Source organism: Garra rufa, chromosome 1, assembly GCF_049309525.1.
Source record: "Garra rufa chromosome 1, GarRuf1.0, whole genome shotgun sequence".
In the NCBI taxonomy this organism is placed as follows: Eukaryota; Metazoa; Chordata; class Actinopteri; order Cypriniformes; family Cyprinidae; genus Garra; species Garra rufa.
In genome coordinates this window covers 91,802,936-91,820,435 of record NC_133361.1, presented here as the reverse complement: position 1 = coordinate 91,820,435, position 17,500 = coordinate 91,802,936, and the positions used below count along the sequence as shown (strand labels likewise).

Sequence of the window (17,500 nt, the reverse complement as noted above, 5' to 3'; positions counted from 1 at the left end):
AACTCTATAATACATGTAAATGATTGTAATAAATAGAGCGGTAAAACACGTCTTTCTAAAAGCCAGCATATTATATAAATAGTGAAGAAAAGGCAAAAGCTTACAGCACCTGGTATTCCCAGGCGGTCTCCCATCCAAGTACTAACCAGGCCCGACGCTGCTTAGCTTCCGAGATCAGACGAGATCGGGCGCTCTCAGCGCGGTATGGCCATAAGCGAGGGCTGCTTCAAAAAGTGGGCTATTTAAAGATCAGCCTCCGTAAAAGCCAGCATATTATATAAATAGTGAAGAAAAGGCAAAAGCTTACAGCACCTGGTATTCCCAGGCGGTCTCCCATCCAAGTACTAACCAGGCCCGACGCTGCTTAGCTTCCGAGATCAGACGAGTTCGGGCGCTCTCAGCGCGGCATGGCCATAAGCGAGGGCTGCTCCAAAAAGTGGGCTATTTAAAGATCAGCCTCCGTAAAAGCCAGCATATTATATAAATAGTGAAGAAAAGGCAAAAGCTTACAGCACCTGGTATTCCCAGGCGGTCTCCCATAAAAGTGTAACAATCGGCCTTATCAGCCGAGTTACAAGACTAAAATGGGGTCAGATTTAACTGTGAGAGATGACTAGTGGTTAAAAGAATGAGACATAAAAGAAAATTGGTTTAAATAGATTTGGTGTATTTACAAGGTTCACATAAAAGACTTTAAAACAACACGATAAAACTAGGTAAACTCTGTTAAAAGAATACAGTTCATTTGTCCATACCCTAAAAACAGGTAAACTCTGTTAAAAGAATACAGTTCATTTGTCCATACCCTAAAAACAGTCCAAGAACCCCAGTGTGTTGATAAGTCCAATGTGAGTGTCCACCAGTGTATATACAATCCACAGAAAGTGTAATCCAAAGTTTGCAGGTGGTGAATGGAAAGGTGAGCTCTAAAATTAGCAACTCCTCAATCCAACAGTTTGGTGACTGTCCTTTGTTTGTCATGCTGCTCTCTTATACAGTTGTACTTCCTGCTTCCTGTCATGTGTCTAGTCACATGACAGGCCAACCATCCATTTATTAAAGACACATACACTTAAAATGTTAAGAGTAATAAAATGGCCTAAAAAACATGTAAAACACTTAAAACTCTATAATACATGTAAATGATTGTAATAAATAGAGCGGTAAAACACGTCTTTCTAAAAGCCAGCATATTATATAAATAGTGAAGAAAAGGCAAAAGCTTACAGCACCTGGTATTCCCAGGCGGTCTCCCATCCAAGTACTAACCAGGCCCGACGCTGCTTAGCTTCCGAGATCAGACGAGATCGGGCGCTCTCAGCGCGGTATGGCCATAAGCGAGACCTGCTCCAAAAAGTGGGCTATTTAAAGATCAGCCTCCGTAAAAGCCAGCATATTATATAAATAGTGAAGAAAAGGCAAAAGCTTACAGCACCTGGTATTCCCAGGCGGTCTCCCATCCAAGTACTAACCAGGCCCGACGCTGCTTAGCTTCCGAGATCAGACGAGATCGGGCGCTCTCAGCGCGGTATGTCCATAAGCGAGGGCTGCTCCAAAAAGTGGGCTATTTAAAGATTAGCCTCCGTAAAAGCCAGCATATTATATAAATAGTGAAGAAAAGGCAAAAGCTTACAGCACCTGGTATTCCCAGGCGGTCTCCCATAAAAGTGTAACAATCGGCCTTATCAGCCGAGTTACAAGACTCAAATGGGGTCAGATTTAACTGTGAGAGATGACTAGTGGTTAAAAGAATGAGACATAAAAGAAAATTGGTTTAAATAGATTTGGTGTATTTACAAGGTTCACATAAAAGACTTTAAAACAACACGATAAAACTAGGTAAACTCTGTTAAAAGAATACAGTTCATTTGTCCATACCCTAAAAACAGGTAAACTCTGTTAAAAGAATACAGTTCATTTGTCCATACCCTAAATACAGTCCAAGAACCCCAGTGTGTTGATAAGTCCAATGTGAGTGTCCACCAGTGTATATACAATCCACAGAAAGTGTAATCCAAAGTTTGCAGATGGTGAATGGAAAGGTGAGCTCTAAAATTAGCAACTCCTCAATCCAACAGTTTGGTGACTGTCCTTTGTTTGTCATGCTGCTCTCTTATACAGTTGTACTTCCTGCTTCCTGTCATGTGTCTAGTCACATGACAGGCCAACCATCCATTTATTAAAGACACATACACTTAAAATGTTAAGAGTAATAAAATGGCCTAAAAAACATGTAAAACACTTAAAACTCTATAATACATGTAAATGATTGTAATAAATAGAGAGGTAAAACACGTCTTTCTAAAAGCCAGCATATTATATACATAGTGAAGAAAAGGCAAAAGCTTACAGCACCTGGTATTCCCAGGCGGTCTCCCATCCAAGTACTAACCAGGCCCGACGCTGCTTAGCTTCCGAGATCAGACGAGATCGGGCGCTCTCAGCGCGGTATGGCCATAAGCGAGGCCTGCTCCAAAAAGTGGGCTATTTAAAGATCAGCCTCCGTAAAAGCCAGCATATTATATAAATAGTGAAGAAAAGGCAAAAGCTTACAGCACCTGGTATTCCCAGGCGGTCTCCCATCCAAGTACTAACCAGGCCCGACGCTGCTTAGCTTCCGAGATCAGACGAGATCGGGCGCTCTCAGCGCGGTATGGCCATAAGCGAGGGCTGCTCCAAAAAGTGGGCTATTTAAAGATCAGCCTCCGTAAAAGCCAGCATATTATATAAATAGTGAAGAAAAGGCAAAAGCTTACAGCACCTGGTATTCCCAGGTGGTCTCCCATAAAAGTGTAACAATCGGCCTTATCAGCCGAGTTACAAGACTAAAATGGGGTCAGATTTAACTGTGAGAGATGACTAGTGGTTAAAAGAATGAGACATAAAAGAAAATTGGTTTAAATAGATTTGGTGTATTTACAAGGTTCACATAAAAGACTTTAAAACAACACGATAAAACTAGGTAAACTCTGTTAAAAGAACACAGTTCATTTGTCCATACCCTAAAAACAGGTAAACTCTGTTAAAAGAATACAGTTCATTTGTCCATACCCTAAAAACAGTCCAAGAACCCCAGTGTGTTGATAAGTCCAATGTGAGTGTCCACCAGTGTATATACAATCCACAGAAATTGTAATCCAAAGTTTGCAGGTGGTGAATGGAAAGGTGAGCTCTAAAATTAGCAACTCCTCAATCCAACAGTTTGGTGACTGTCCTTTGTTTGTCATGCTGCTCTCTTATACAGTTGTACTTATTGCTTCCTGTCATGTGTCTAGTCACATGACAGGCCAACCATCCATTTATTAAAGACACATACACTTAAAATGTTAAGAGTAATAAAATGGCCTAAAAAACATGTAAAACACTTAAAACTCTATAATACATGTAAATGATTGTAATAAATAGAGCGGTAACACACGTCTTTCTAAAAGCCAGCATATTATATAAATAGTGAAGAAAAGGCAAAAGCTTACAGCACCTGGTATTCCCAGGCGGTCTCCCTTCCAAGTACTAACCAGGCCCGACGCTGCTTAGCTTCCGAGATCAGACGAGATTGGGCGCTCTCAGCGCGGTATGGCCATAAGCGAGGGCTGCTCCAAAAAGTGGGCTATTTAAAGATCAGCCTCCGTAAAAGCCAGCATATTATATAAATAGTGAAGAAAAGGCAAAAGCTTACAGCACCTGGTATTCCCAGGCGGTCTCCCATCCAAGTACTAACCAGGCCCGACGCTGCTTAGCTTCCGAGATCAGACGAGATCGGGCGCTCTCAGCGCGGTATGGCCATAAGCGAGGGCTGCTCCAAAAAGTGGGCTATTTAAAGATCAGCCTCCGTAAAAGCCAGCATATTATATAAATAGTGAAGAAAAGGCAAAAGCTTACAGCACCTGGTATTCCCAGGCGGTCTCCCATAAAAGTGTAACAATCGGCCTTATCAGCCGAGTTACAAGACTAAAATGGGGTCAGATTTAACTGTGAGAGATGACTAGTGGTTAAAAGAATGAGACATAAAAGAAAATTGGTTTAAATAGATTTGGTGTATTTACAAGGTTCACATAAAAGACTTTAAAACAACACGATAAAACTAGGTAAACTCTGTTAAAAGAATACAGTTCATTTGTCCATACCCTAAAAACAGGTAAACTCTGTTAAAAGAATACAGTTCATTTGTCCATACCCTAAAAACAGTCCAAGAACCCCAGTGTGTTGATAAGTCCAATGTGAGTGTCCACCAGTGTATATACAATCCACAGAAAGTGTAATCCAAAGTTTGCAGGTGGTGAATGGAAAGGTGAGCTCTAAAATTAGCAACTCCTCAATCCAACAGTTTGGTGACTGTCCTTTGTTTGTCATGCTGCTCTCTTATACAGTTGTACTTCCTGCTTCCTGTCATGTGTCTAGTCACATGACAGGCCAACCATCCATTTACTAAAGACACATACACTTAAAATGTTAAGAGTAATAAAATGGCCTAAAAAACATGTAAAACACTTAAAACTCTATAATACATGTAAATGATTGTAATAAATAGAGCGGTAAAACACGTCTTTCTAAAAGCCAGCATATTATATAAATAGTGAAGAAAAGGCAAAAGCTTACAGCACCTGGTATTCCCAGGCGGTCTCCCATCCAAGTACTAACCAGGCCCGACGCTGCTTAGCTTCCGAGATCAGACGAGATCGGGCGCTCTCAGCGCGGCATGGCCATAAGCGAGGGCTGCTCCAAAAAGTGGGCTATTTAAAGATCAGCCTCCGTAAAAGCCAGCATATTATATAAATAGTGAAGAAAAGGCAAAAGCTTACAGCACCTGGTATTCCCAGGCGGTCTCCCATAAAAGTGTAACAATCGGCCTTATCAGCCGAGTTACAAGACTAAAATGGGGTCAGATTTAACTGTGAGAGATGACTAGTGGTTAAAAGAATGAGACATAAAAGAAAATTGGTTTAAATAGATTTGGTGTATTTACAAGGTTCACATAAAAGACTTTAAAACAACACGATAAAACTAGGTAAACTCTGTTAAAAGAATACAGTTCATTTGTCCATACCCTAAAAACAGGTAAACTCTGTTAAAAGAATACAGTTCATTTGTCCATACCCTAAAAACAGTCCAAGAACCCCAGTGTGTTGATAAGTCCAATGTGAGTGTCCACCAGTGTATATACAATCCACAGAAAGTGTAATCCAAAGTTTGCAGATGGTGAATGGAAAGGTGAGCTCTAAAATTAGCAACTCCTCAATCCAACAGTTTGGTGACTGTCCTTTGTTTGTCATGCTGCTCTCTTATACAGTTGTACTTCCTGCTTCCTGTCATGTGTCTAGTCACATGACAGGCCAACCATCCATTTATTAAAGACACATACACTTAAAATGTTAAGAGTAATAAAATGGCCTAAAAAACATGTAAAACACTTAAAACTCTATAATACATGTAAATGATTGTAATAAATAGAGAGGTAAAACACGTCTTTCTAAAAGCCAGCATATTATATAAATAGTGAAGAAAAGGCAAAAGCTTACAGCACCTGGTATTCCCAGGCGGTCTCCCATCCAAGTACTAACCAGGCCCGACGCTGCTTAGCTTCCGAGATCAGACGAGATCGGGCGCTCTCAGCGCGGTATGGCCATAAGCGAGGCCTGCTCCAAAAAGTGGGCTATTTAAAGATCAGCCTCCGTAAAAGCCAGCATATTATATAAATAGTGAAGAAAAGGCAAAAGCTTACAGCACCTGGTATTCCCAGGCGGTCTCCCATCCAAGTACTAACCAGGCCCGACGCTGCTTAGCTTCCGAGATCAGACGAGATCGGGCGCTCTCAGCGCGGTATGTCCATAAGCGAGGGCTGCTCCAAAAAGTGGGCTATTTAAAGATTAGCCTCCGTAAAAGCCAGCATATTATATAAATAGTGAAGAAAAGGCAAAAGCTTACAGCACCTGGTATTCCCAGGCGGTCTCCCATAAAAGTGTAACAATCGGCCTTATCAGCCGAGTTACAAGACTCAAATGGGGTCAGATTTAACTGTGAGAGATGACTAGTGGTTAAAAGAATGAGACATAAAAGAAAATTGGTTTAAATAGATTTGGTGTATTTACAAGGTTCACATAAAAGACTTTAAAACAACACGATAAAACTAGGTAAACTCTGTTAAAAGAATACAGTTCATTTGTCCATACCCTAAAAACAGGTAAACTCTGTTAAAAGAATACAGTTCATTTGTCCATACCCTAAATACAGTCCAAGAACCCCAGTGTGTTGATAAGTCCAATGTGAGTGTCCACCAGTGTATATACAATCCACAGAAAGTGTAATCCAAAGTTTGCAGATGGTGAATGGAAAGGTGAGCTCTAAAATTAGCAACTCCTCAATCCAACAGTTTGGTGACTGTCCTTTGTTTGTCATGCTGCTCTCTTATACAGTTGTACTTCCTGCTTCCTGTCATGTGTCTAGTCACATGACAGGCCAACCATCCATTTATTAAAGACACATACACTTAAAATGTTAAGAGTAATAAAATGGCCTAAAAAACATGTAAAACACTTAAAACTCTATAATACATGTAAATGATTGTAATAAATAGAGAGGTAAAACACGTCTTTCTAAAAGCCAGCATATTATATAAATAGTGAAGAAAAGGCAAAAGCTTACAGCACCTGGTTTTCCCAGGCGGTCTCCCATCCAAGTACTAACCAGGCCCGACGCTGCTTAGCTTCCGAGATCAGACGAGATCGGGCGCTCTCAGCGCGGTATGGCCATAAGCGAGGCCTGCTCCAAAAAGTGGGCTATTTAAAGATCAGCCTCCGTAAAAGCCAGCATATTATATAAATAGTGAAGAAAAGGCAAAAGCTTACAGCACCTGGTATTCCCAGGCGGTCTCCCATCCAAGTACTAACCAGGCCCGACGCTGCTTAGCTTCCGAGATCAGACGAGATCGGGCGCTCTCAGCGCGGTATGGCCATAAGCGAGGGCTGCTCCAAAAAGTGGGCTATTTAAAGATCAGCCTCCGTAAAAGCCAGCATATTATATAAATAGTGAAGAAAAGGCAAAAGCTTACAGCACCTGGTATTCCCAGGTGGTCTCCCATAAAAGTGTAACAATCGGCATTATCAGCCGAGTTACAAGACTAAAATGGGGTCAGATTTAACTGTGAGAGATGACTAGTGGTTAAAAGAATGAGACATAAAAGAAAATTGGTTTAAATAGATTTGGTGTATTTACAAGGTTCACATAAAAGACTTTAAAAAAACACGATAAAACTAGGTAAACTCTGTTAAAAGAACACAGTTCATTTGTCCATACCCTAAAAACAGGTAAACTCTGTTAAAAGAATACAGTTCATTTGTCCATACCCTAAAAACAGTCCAAGAACCCCAGTGTGTTGATAAGTCCAATGTGAGTGTCCACCAGTGTATATACAATCCACAGAAATTGTAATCCAAAGTTTGCAGGTGGTGAATGGAAAGGTGAGCTCTAAAATTAGCAACTCCTCAATCCAACAGTTTGGTGACTGTCCTTTGTTTGTCATGCTGCTCTCTTATACAGTTGTACTTATTGCTTCCTGTCATGTGTCTAGTCACATGACAGGCCAACCATCCATTTATTAAAGACACATACACTTAAAATGTTAAGAGTAATAAAATGGCCTAAAAAACATGTAAAACACTTAAAACTCTATAATACATGTAAATGATTGTAATAAATAGAGCGGTAACACACGTCTTTCTAAAAGCCAGCATATTATATAAATAGTGAAGAAAAGGCAAAAGCTTACAGCACCTGGTATTCCCAGGCGGTCTCCCTTCCAAGTACTAACCAGGCCCGACGCTGCTTAGCTTCCGAGATCAGACGAGATTGGGCGCTCTCAGCGCGGTATGGCCATAAGCGAGGGCTGCTCCAAAAAGTGGGCTATTTAAAGATCAGCCTCCGTAAAAGCCAGCATATTATATAAATAGTGAAGAAAAGGCAAAAGCTTACAGCACCTGGTATTCCCAGGCGGTCTCCCATCCAAGTACTAACCAGGCCCGACGCTGCTTAGCTTCCGAGATCAGACGAGATCGGGCGCTCTTTTTTTTTTTTTTTTTTTTTTTTTTTTTTTTTTTTTTTTTTAATTTATTTATTTATTTAAAACATGTTAATACATTTTAAAAACAGTCTGAATCACATTCTGGCAACAATACATTAAATCGAAACCATGTCATTTCAATAAATGGGTTATCATTTACAAAAATTTTGACAAAAACATCTTTCTCTTCATTCATATTACAGTAATCAAACAAAACATTTAAAATAAAACACATCTTCACCTTAAAAAGTTTGCACACAGGTATTTTTGTTTTCTTTTGTTTGACAAAATTTCTTCTGCTCCAAATTACAAATCTAGCAATGGTTAATATCAAATTTAAAAAACACACATTCTTAAAATTACCTTTAGAACCAAATAAAAACATTGTTTCCCATTCTTCATCAATACATCTTTGTTCTACTCCCAATTTACTTGTCATTTCTTTTAATTTTTTTATAAAACATTTTAACCCTGTGCATTTAAAAAAAATATGTATCAATCCTTCATCTTCCCTATTACATACCTTGCATATTGCATCACTTGCCATTCCAAATTTACACAGTCTCATTTCACTTAATAAACAATTATGTCTTAAAATATAATCAAAGTTTTCTAAAATTGGACTTTTCCACCAAGCTCTTAGATTTTTCCATATTTTCTTAGTTTCCATACTTGGGTACAATCTTTGCCAATATCCTTCTGCTTTTGGTGTGATAAAAACATCTTCACATAAACAAGAATAAAACATCTTTAAAATACCATCTTTAAAAGCATGCTGTTTGTCATTACTTTTAAAATCAATCATCATTCCATCATTACCTTTTGTTTCTTCTGTACCTTCTATAATATTTATCCATTCTTCCGGTATTACTTCTTTCATTTGTTTGTATTGTTTTTCTAAGACTGTTTTAGTTTCATTGTCATAATTTTCTACAATTGCGTCTCTTATTACTTGCACCGGTACAAAACCAGGTATCACTTCATACAAAATATCTTTTATTTGCTTTATCCCCGCATAAAACCATTTTTTATAAAAAATGGTATCATTTCCCTTTTTAATTTGATTATTTAAAAACAATGGTTGTCTTAAAATCTCTTCCCTGGTAAAAGACGTACAAACAACATGCTTTCTAAAATCACCCCATGCTTTTACAACCTCTTTATAAAACTCTGGTATTCCGTTCATCATGTTTTCTTTTAGCTTCATCCATAAAACATCATCTCCCATTTTTCCACATTTATTTAAAAAATAGTTCATTACACCCTTCCACGCATATTTCCCATGTTTCCAGTATTTATTAACAGTTTTTATTCTTATACTTTTCATTCTTATTAATGGATCTATTAGTCCCAACCCTCCTTCCTCCACCTTTCCAATTAGAGTGTCATAAGCAATTTTCGATGGTTTCCCCTCCCATAAAAAGTTTAAAACAATAGATTTGATTTTTTTATACACCCATATAGGCAAACTCACAGAACCCAATACATACCACATTTTTGATAAAAACAAAGAATTAATAACTAAAACCTTCCCTTTTAAAAATAATCCTCTTAATTTCCAGAAATTTAATCTCTTCTCCATTCCTTTTAAAACCTCCTCCCATACCACTTCTCTTATTTCATTTTCATTTTCTCCAACCCTTATACCTAAAATTTTCATACTCTTCTTTTCTTCCTTAAATTGCATTTTATTCAGCAGATCATTCGGTAATCCAATTTTCATGTATGTAGTTTTTTCTTTATTAACTTTTGCCCCTGTTCCTTTACAATATCTTTCTAAAACTTCCATTGCTTTATCCATACTTTTAATATCTTTTACAAACAATGTCGTGTCATCTGCATATTGAAATATTTTTTGTTCTGATTCTTCTCCTTTTATGCGTATTCCTTTTATGTTCTTTTCCTGGTCTACTGCCAGTCCTAAAGCTTCAGATACTAAAGTGTATAATAATGCTGACATAGGACACCCTTGTCTGATTGATCTCGTTATTTTAAAATCTTTAGTTAAAAAACCATTCACTTTTACACAACTACTTATATCTGTATATAAACATTTTATCCATTTTAAAAAATTCTCCCCAAAACCAAATCTCTCCATCACATGTATCAAGTATTTGTGTTCAACTCTATCAAAAGCCTTTTCTAAATCCACACTTATTATATATCCTGTTTCTTTCTCCTCCTTCATGTACCATATCATATCTCTTATATTGTTAATGACATCAGTAATATCTCTTTTTAGAACAGCATATGCTTGATTTGTAGTAATTATATTTGGTACTACTATTTTCAATCGATTGGCTAAAATTTTGGCTAATATTTTATAATCTGTATTCAACATGCTTAGTGGTCTGTAGTTTTTCAGGTCTCTCTTATCACCTTTTTTCTTGTAAATTATTTTCACCATACCTTTCTTCATACTATTCGTTAAATTCCCTTTTTTAAAATTATCTATAAATATTTCATTTAAAATTGGACATAACACATCTTTAAAAACCTTATAAAATTCAGCTGTTAATCCATCTATTCCTGGACTTTTACCATTTTTCAGTTGATCAATTGCAATTCCTATTTCTAATTCCGTAATCTCACTCTCACACATTTCTTTGTCTCCCTCATTAACTTTAACCTGTATTTTACTTAATACAAATTCCTCATCTTCTAAAACTATCTCATTTTTGGTAAATAAATGCTTATAGAATTCTCTGACTTCTTCCAAAATTCCTGTTTTATCTTCTACAATCCTCGCATCTTCTGTTTTAATACTTTTTATTATATCTGCTCTCTGTCTTGTTTTTTCTAATTCATAAAAATATTTCGTACTTCTTTCTCCTTCTACAATGTCTTTCGCCCTACTTCTTATTATTGCTCCTTTACACTTCTCTTCTTCTATTTTCTTTAATTCTTCCTGTAATTCTATTATCTTATCAATATTTTCATCATGCTCATTTACTTTCCTCATTTCTTCATCCCACTCTTTTTTAATCTTATTTTCTTTCATCTTTTTGACTTTTTGCCATTTTTTTGAATATTCCATTGAGAATTTTTTTATTCTTTTTTTTAGAATGTCCCACCAAAACCCTTTTTCTATTTCATACATTTCCTCATTTACACTATTAATTATTATACTTTCTATTTCCATTCTGTATATTTCATTTTTTAGAAGTTCTGCATTTAATATCCACACCCCTGGTCCTTTATCAGCCTCATTAAAATTCATCAATATCCATAAAAAATCATGATCACTCTCACTATAATTTTTGTAAGACGCCTTAGTGACATAATATGCTTCCTTTTTCTTACATAAAAATAAGTCTATTCTACTTTGCTTTAGAACTCTATCAACAATTTGTCTTCTTGAATATTCTCTTTTCATACCATTCCTCTCTCTCCACACATCCACCATATTATATTTCTCCATTATGTTATGTAGTTCATTCCTCCCTCTATCTCTTCTAAATCCCATTGAATCATCTACATCAATTCTCTGTATTACAGTGTTAAAATCACCTAACACCATAATGTTGTCATGTTTTTCTATTAACTCATTCATATCCCTGTAAAAATTAAATTTATCTCTTTCATCATTTGGTGCATGTATATTACACACTTTCATTTCTTTTCCATTACACACAAATTTAACAATTATTATTCTTCCCTTTGTGTCTTTATAATCTATATTTACTTCTTCAAATACTCCTTTTCTTATTAAAATAGCTACCCCTCTCTTCCTTTCCATATCACAGTTACTATATATTTCTCCGTTCCATAATTTTCTAATTTCATCACTTATTTTATCTTCCCATTTCGTTTCTTGTAAACATAGCACATCACATTTTTTGGTCAGACACATTAATCTTTCAAACTTTTGACATTTGGATAATCCTCTAGCATTCAGCGATACAATTGATATAGAGCTCATTAAAGAAAAGATTGGAAAAACCAAAACCCACCATTCAATCCGTTTCATTGTCTTTCAAAAAAGTATTTTTTACTTCACCCATTTCAGCTTTCCTCCTCTCCAGTCTTTCCTTTTGCTCTTCTCTTCTTATCTTCTGCCTTTTAAGAACCTGTTGAATGTCTAAGCCATCTTTTCTTGTTTTTACACATCTATTCAGTCTTTCTTTTCCTTTGTTTTCCATTCCACGAATTTCCCCCCCATTGTCTGCTCCTCTTACCTCAGTCAGTGTCTTTATTCCCTTATCCTCAGCTTTTTCTTTTTCTTGTCCTTTTTCGTAGTCCAGTTCATTAGTGTCCACATCGTCCTGTTCCTTAGAAAATCCTTCTTTAATCAAATTTATATCCTCTTTGTTCGCTCCTCCTCCCATCTCCATTCCTTGTTCTTCATCTTCCTTCTTTTCTTTATTCTCATCTATGTTGTTGTTCTCCTCTTCCTCGTCATCTTGTTTCTCGTCCTCTCCTTGCGTCTGCCTTTGTGAGTCATTTAACCTCTCAATTGTTGTAACTCCCATTACCTCTTGTATTTCCATTCCTGGATCTTCATTTTCCTCGTCTTCTATCTCGCATCTGCATCTTAACATTGTCTTTTGGCAGCCTTGGCACCGCGGGACTTTACAGTCTCGCGCATAATGCCCCTGCTCAAGACAATTTCTGCATGTGAATTGTGGGCAGTCCTTTTTTTCATGCTCCGGACTTACACAGATCCTGCATGTCTTCACTTGATTATCGTGAATCACTCTGAAGTACTGCACTCCTTCTTCAGTCCTGAAGCTTGTGTTGTATGGTAAAGACGTCACCTCTTGTGGAAACTTTACCCTCAAAAATCGTGTTCCGTCTGCCACCGTTGTCCCGGGATGATATCTTCTTCTTAGTGGTAGAATGGGAGTTACACCCCAATTGATTAGTTTTTGACTGATTTCCTCATCTTCAATATAGCTGGGCAGACTCAAGAAAGACACCATTCTTTCTGTTGCACACAATTTCCTTATCTCACATTCTTGTCCGTTTATCATTATTCCATTCAACAGCAAATCACAGTCCATCTCACTTTCCATAGTCATTTCAAAATCATAATTATTTTTTCTTCTCAGTCCGATCAATTTTCCCATTCCAACTTTCTCTTCAACTGCTTTAATTATCATTAGTATTGTTATATTTTCTATATCTTTAACAGTCATTGTTAATGTTGCTTCTTTCTTGTATTCCCTCTGATACCTTGTTTGTTTGCTTAATTTCTGTATCATTTGTTGTCGTTGAGATAAAACATTTCTTTTTTCTCCAACTTCTTTCTCAATTCCAATACCTTCAGTTGATTGTAGATCTCCTTTCCGTTCTTGTCCAGTTGTTTTTCTTTCTTGTTTCCTCCTTGAAACCACCGTCGCCCACGTTTCATTATTGTTTTCTCCATGTCTTTCATTTATATTCCTTTCAGTTATGTCTGCAACAAATCCTGGTTCCGCATTTCCCATCTCATGTTGTTTTACCAGTCCGTGTTCTTTGTCCATTAAATCCAAATTTTGGTTGTCTCAAACCCCAAACAGAAAGACCTGTTTGGGGTTAAAAAAAACCTTCCTCAAAAAAAAACTCCTTCTAACTAAAAAACAAACAAAATAAATGTGAAAAAACACCCAGAAAAATGGTGAGCCTATCTCACCTACTGCACACTACAAACTGCCAACTCACTTCCTGTTTGCTCTCTAGCGCCTCAGGTGGGGGTATGGCCGTAAGCGAGGGCTGCTCCAAAAAGTGGGCTATTTAAAGATCAGCCTCCGTAAAAGCCAGCATATTATATAAATAGTGAAGAAAAGGCAAAAGCTTACAGCACCTGGTATTCCCAGGCGGTCTCCCATAAAAGTGTAACAATCGGCCTTATCAGCCGAGTTACAAGACTAAAATGGGGTCAGATTTAACTGTGAGAGATGACTAGTGGTTAAAAGAATGAGACATAAAAGAAAATTGGTTTAAATAGATTTGGTGTATTTACAAGGTTCACATAAAAGACTTTAAAACAACACGATAAAACTAGGTAAACTCTGTTAAAAGAATACAGTTCATTTGTCCATACCCTAAAAACAGGTAAACTCTGTTAAAAGAATACAGTTCATTTGTCCATACCCTAAAAACAGTCCAAGAACCCCAGTGTGTTGATAAGTCCAATGTGAGTGTCCACCAGTGTATATACAATCCACAGAAAGTGTAATCCAAAGTTTGCAGGTGGTGAATGGAAAGGTGAGCTCTAAAATTAGCAACTCCTCAATCCAACAGTTTGGTGACTGTCCTTTGTTTGTCATGCTGCTCTCTTATACAGTTGTACTTCCTGCTTCCTGTCATGTGTCTAGTCACATGACAGGCCAACCATCCATTTACTAAAGACACATACACTTAAAATGTTAAGAGTAATAAAATGGCCTAAAAAACATGTAAAACACTTAAAACTCTATAATACATGTAAATGATTGTAATAAATAGAGCGGTAAAACACGTCTTTCTAAAAGCCAGCATATTATATAAATAGTGAAGAAAAGGCAAAAGCTTACAGCACCTGGTATTCCCAGGCGGTCTCCCATCCAAGTACTAACCAGGCCCGACGCTGCTTAGCTTCCGAGATCAGACGAGATCGGGCGCTCTCAGCGCGGCATGGCCATAAGCGAGGGCTGCTCCAAAAAGTGGGCTATTTAAAGATCAGCCTCCGTAAAAGCCAGCATATTATATAAATAGTGAAGAAAAGGCAAAAGCTTACAGCACCTGGTATTCCCAGGCGGTCTCCCATAAAAGTGTAACAATCGGCCTTATCAGCCGAGTTACAAGACTAAAATGGGGTCAGATTTAACTGTGAGAGATGACTAGTGGTTAAAAGAATGAGACATAAAAGAAAATTGGTTTAAATAGATTTGGTGTATTTACAAGGTTCACATAAAAGACTTTAAAACAACACGATAAAACTAGGTAAACTCTGTTAAAAGAATACAGTTCATTTGTCCATACCCTAAAAACAGGTAAACTCTGTTAAAAGAATACAGTTCATTTGTCCATACCCTAAAAACAGTCCAAGAACCCCAGTGTGTTGATAAGTCCAATGTGAGTGTCCACCAGTGTATATACAATCCACAGAAAGTGTAATCCAAAGTTTGCAGGTGGTGAATGGAAAGGTGAGCTCTAAAATTAGCAACTCCTCAATCCAACAGTTTGGTGACTGTCCTTTGTTTGTCATGCTGCTCTCTTATACAGTTGTACTTCCTGCTTCCTGTCATGTGTCTAGTCACATGACAGGCCAACCATCCATTTATTAAAGACACATACACTTAAAATGTTAAGAGTAATAAAATGGCCTAAAAAACATGTAAAACACTTAAAACTCTATAATACATGTAAATGATTGTAATAAATAGAGCGGTAAAACACGTCTTTCTAAAAGCCAGCATATTATATAAATAGTGAAGAAAAGGCAAAAGCTTACAGCACCTGGTATTCCCAGGCGGTCTCCCATCCAAGTACTAACCAGGCCCGACGCTGCTTAGCTTCCGAGATCAGACGAGATCGGGCGCTCTCAGCGCGGTATGGCCATAAGCGAGGGCTGCTCCAAAAAGTGGGCTATTTAAAGATTAGCCTCCGTAAAAGCCAGCATATTATATAAATAGTGAAGAAAAGGCAAAAGCTTACAGCACCTGGTATTCCCAGGCGGTCTCCCATAAAAGTGTAACAATCGGCCTTATCAGCCGAGTTACAAGACTCAAATGGGGTCAGATTTAACTGTGAGAGATGACTAGTGGTTAAAAGAATGAGACATAAAAGAAAATTGGTTTAAATAGATTTGGTGTATTTACAAGGTTCACATAAAAGACTTTAAAACAACACGATAAAACTAGGTAAACTCTGTTAAAAGAATACAGTTCATTTGTCCATACCCTAAAAACAGGTAAACTCTGTTAAAAGAATACAGTTCATTTGTCCATACCCTAAATACAGTCCAAGAACCCCAGTGTGTTGATAAGTCCAATGTGAGTGTCCACCAGTGTATATACAATCCACAGAAAGTGTAATCCAAAGTTTGCAGATGGTGAATGGAAAGGTGAGCTCTAAATTTAGCAACTCCTCAATCCAACAGTTTGGTGACTGTCCTTTGTTTGTCATGCTGCTCTCTTATACAGTTGTACTTCCTGCTTCCTGTCATGTGTCTAGTCACATGACAGGCCAACCATCCATTTATTAAAGACACATACACTTAAAATGTTAAGATTAATAAAATGGCCTAAAAAACATGTAAAACACTTAAAACTCTATAATACATGTAAATGATTGTAATAAATAGAGAGGTAAAACACGTCTTTCTAAAAGCCAGCATATTATATAAATAGTGAAGAAAAGGCAAAAGCTTACAGCACCTGGTATTCCCAGGCGGTCTCCCATCCAAGTACTAACCAGGCCCGACGCTGCTTAGCTTCCGAGATCAGACGAGATCGGGCGCTCTCAGCGCGGTATGGCCATAAGCGAGGCCTGCTCCAAAAAGTGGGCTATTTAAAGATCAGCCTCCGTAAAAGCCAGCATATTATATAAATAGTGAAGAAAAGGCAAAAGCTTACAGCACCTGGTATTCCCAGGCGGTCTCCCATCCAAGTACTAACCAGGCCCGACGCTGCTTAGCTTCCGAGATCAGACGAGATCGGGCGCTCTCAGCGCGGTATGGCCATAAGCGAGGGCTGCTCCAAAAAGTGGGCTATTTAAAGATCAGCCTCCGTAAAAGCCAGCATATTATATAAATAGTGAAGAAAAGGCAAAAGCTTACAGCACCTGGTATTCCCAGGTGGTCTCCCATAAAAGTGTAACAATCGGCCTTATCAGCCGAGTTACAAGACTAAAATGGGGTCAGATTTAACTGTGAGAGATGACTAGTGGTTAAAAGAATGAGACATAAAAGAAAATTGGTTTAAATAGATTTGGTGTATTTACAAGGTTCACATAAAAGACTTTAAAACAACACGATAAAACTAGGTAAACTCTGTTAAAAGAATACAGTTCATTTGTCCATACCCTAAAAACAGGTAAACTCTGTTAAAAGAATACAGTTCATTTGTCCATACCCTAAAAACAGTCCAAGAACCCCAGTGTGTTGATAAGTCCAATGTGAGTGTCCACCAGTGTATATACAATCCACAGAAATTGTAATCCAAAGTTTGCAGGTGGTGAATGGAAAGGTGAGCTCTAAAATTAGCAACTCCTCAATCCAACAGTTTGGTGACTGTCCTTTGTTTGTCATGCTGCTCTCTTATACAGTTGTACTTATTGCTTCCTGTCATGTGTCTAGTCACATGACAGGCCAACCATCCATTTATTAAAGACACATACACTTAAAATGTTAAGAGTAATAAAATGGCCTAAAAAACATGTAAAACACTTAAAACTCTATAATACATGTAAATGATTGTAATAAATAGAGCGGTAACACACGTCTTTCTAAAAGCCAGCATATTATATAAATAGTGAAGAAAA

General features: G+C 37.5%; 18 non-coding genes across 18 annotated transcripts; all 18 read right to left on the bottom strand.

The window, feature by feature from the left end:
- Window positions 1-97: 97 nt before the first annotated feature.
- On the bottom strand, window positions 98-216 carry LOC141284708 (5S ribosomal RNA). The gene has a single exon (XR_012338476.1). It is a non-coding gene; the product is annotated as a 5S ribosomal RNA (ribosomal RNA).
- Window positions 217-300: 84 nt separating this feature from the next.
- Window positions 301-419, bottom strand: LOC141317877 (5S ribosomal RNA). The gene has a single exon (XR_012352229.1). It is a non-coding gene; the product is annotated as a 5S ribosomal RNA (ribosomal RNA).
- Window positions 420-1,220: 801 nt separating this feature from the next.
- LOC141284646 (5S ribosomal RNA) lies at window positions 1,221-1,339 on the bottom strand. The gene has a single exon (XR_012338464.1). It is a non-coding gene; the product is annotated as a 5S ribosomal RNA (ribosomal RNA).
- Window positions 1,340-1,423: 84 nt separating this feature from the next.
- Window positions 1,424-1,542, bottom strand: LOC141317510 (5S ribosomal RNA). Its single transcript, XR_012351885.1, has one exon. It is a non-coding gene; the product is annotated as a 5S ribosomal RNA (ribosomal RNA).
- An 801-nt stretch (window positions 1,543-2,343) lies between these two features.
- On the bottom strand, window positions 2,344-2,462 carry LOC141284574 (5S ribosomal RNA). The gene has a single exon (XR_012338451.1). It is a non-coding gene; the product is annotated as a 5S ribosomal RNA (ribosomal RNA).
- Window positions 2,463-2,546: 84 nt separating this feature from the next.
- On the bottom strand, window positions 2,547-2,665 carry LOC141284511 (5S ribosomal RNA). The gene has a single exon (XR_012338438.1). It is a non-coding gene; the product is annotated as a 5S ribosomal RNA (ribosomal RNA).
- An 801-nt stretch (window positions 2,666-3,466) lies between these two features.
- On the bottom strand, window positions 3,467-3,585 carry LOC141318857 (5S ribosomal RNA). Its single transcript, XR_012353148.1, has one exon. It is a non-coding gene; the product is annotated as a 5S ribosomal RNA (ribosomal RNA).
- Window positions 3,586-3,669: 84 nt separating this feature from the next.
- On the bottom strand, window positions 3,670-3,788 carry LOC141284434 (5S ribosomal RNA). Its single transcript, XR_012338423.1, has one exon. It is a non-coding gene; the product is annotated as a 5S ribosomal RNA (ribosomal RNA).
- An 801-nt stretch (window positions 3,789-4,589) lies between these two features.
- LOC141310170 (5S ribosomal RNA) lies at window positions 4,590-4,708 on the bottom strand. The gene has a single exon (XR_012347721.1). It is a non-coding gene; the product is annotated as a 5S ribosomal RNA (ribosomal RNA).
- An 801-nt stretch (window positions 4,709-5,509) lies between these two features.
- LOC141284353 (5S ribosomal RNA) lies at window positions 5,510-5,628 on the bottom strand. Its single transcript, XR_012338411.1, has one exon. It is a non-coding gene; the product is annotated as a 5S ribosomal RNA (ribosomal RNA).
- An 84-nt stretch (window positions 5,629-5,712) lies between these two features.
- On the bottom strand, window positions 5,713-5,831 carry LOC141317509 (5S ribosomal RNA). Its single transcript, XR_012351884.1, has one exon. It is a non-coding gene; the product is annotated as a 5S ribosomal RNA (ribosomal RNA).
- Window positions 5,832-6,632: 801 nt separating this feature from the next.
- Window positions 6,633-6,751, bottom strand: LOC141294138 (5S ribosomal RNA). The gene has a single exon (XR_012340881.1). It is a non-coding gene; the product is annotated as a 5S ribosomal RNA (ribosomal RNA).
- Window positions 6,752-6,835: 84 nt separating this feature from the next.
- On the bottom strand, window positions 6,836-6,954 carry LOC141284277 (5S ribosomal RNA). Its single transcript, XR_012338397.1, has one exon. It is a non-coding gene; the product is annotated as a 5S ribosomal RNA (ribosomal RNA).
- An 801-nt stretch (window positions 6,955-7,755) lies between these two features.
- On the bottom strand, window positions 7,756-7,874 carry LOC141318855 (5S ribosomal RNA). Its single transcript, XR_012353146.1, has one exon. It is a non-coding gene; the product is annotated as a 5S ribosomal RNA (ribosomal RNA).
- A 6,669-nt stretch (window positions 7,875-14,543) lies between these two features.
- LOC141310159 (5S ribosomal RNA) lies at window positions 14,544-14,662 on the bottom strand. The gene has a single exon (XR_012347710.1). It is a non-coding gene; the product is annotated as a 5S ribosomal RNA (ribosomal RNA).
- An 801-nt stretch (window positions 14,663-15,463) lies between these two features.
- Window positions 15,464-15,582, bottom strand: LOC141284205 (5S ribosomal RNA). Its single transcript, XR_012338374.1, has one exon. It is a non-coding gene; the product is annotated as a 5S ribosomal RNA (ribosomal RNA).
- An 801-nt stretch (window positions 15,583-16,383) lies between these two features.
- LOC141284101 (5S ribosomal RNA) lies at window positions 16,384-16,502 on the bottom strand. Its single transcript, XR_012338357.1, has one exon. It is a non-coding gene; the product is annotated as a 5S ribosomal RNA (ribosomal RNA).
- An 84-nt stretch (window positions 16,503-16,586) lies between these two features.
- LOC141283979 (5S ribosomal RNA) lies at window positions 16,587-16,705 on the bottom strand. The gene has a single exon (XR_012338346.1). It is a non-coding gene; the product is annotated as a 5S ribosomal RNA (ribosomal RNA).
- Window positions 16,706-17,500: the final 795 nt, after the last annotated feature.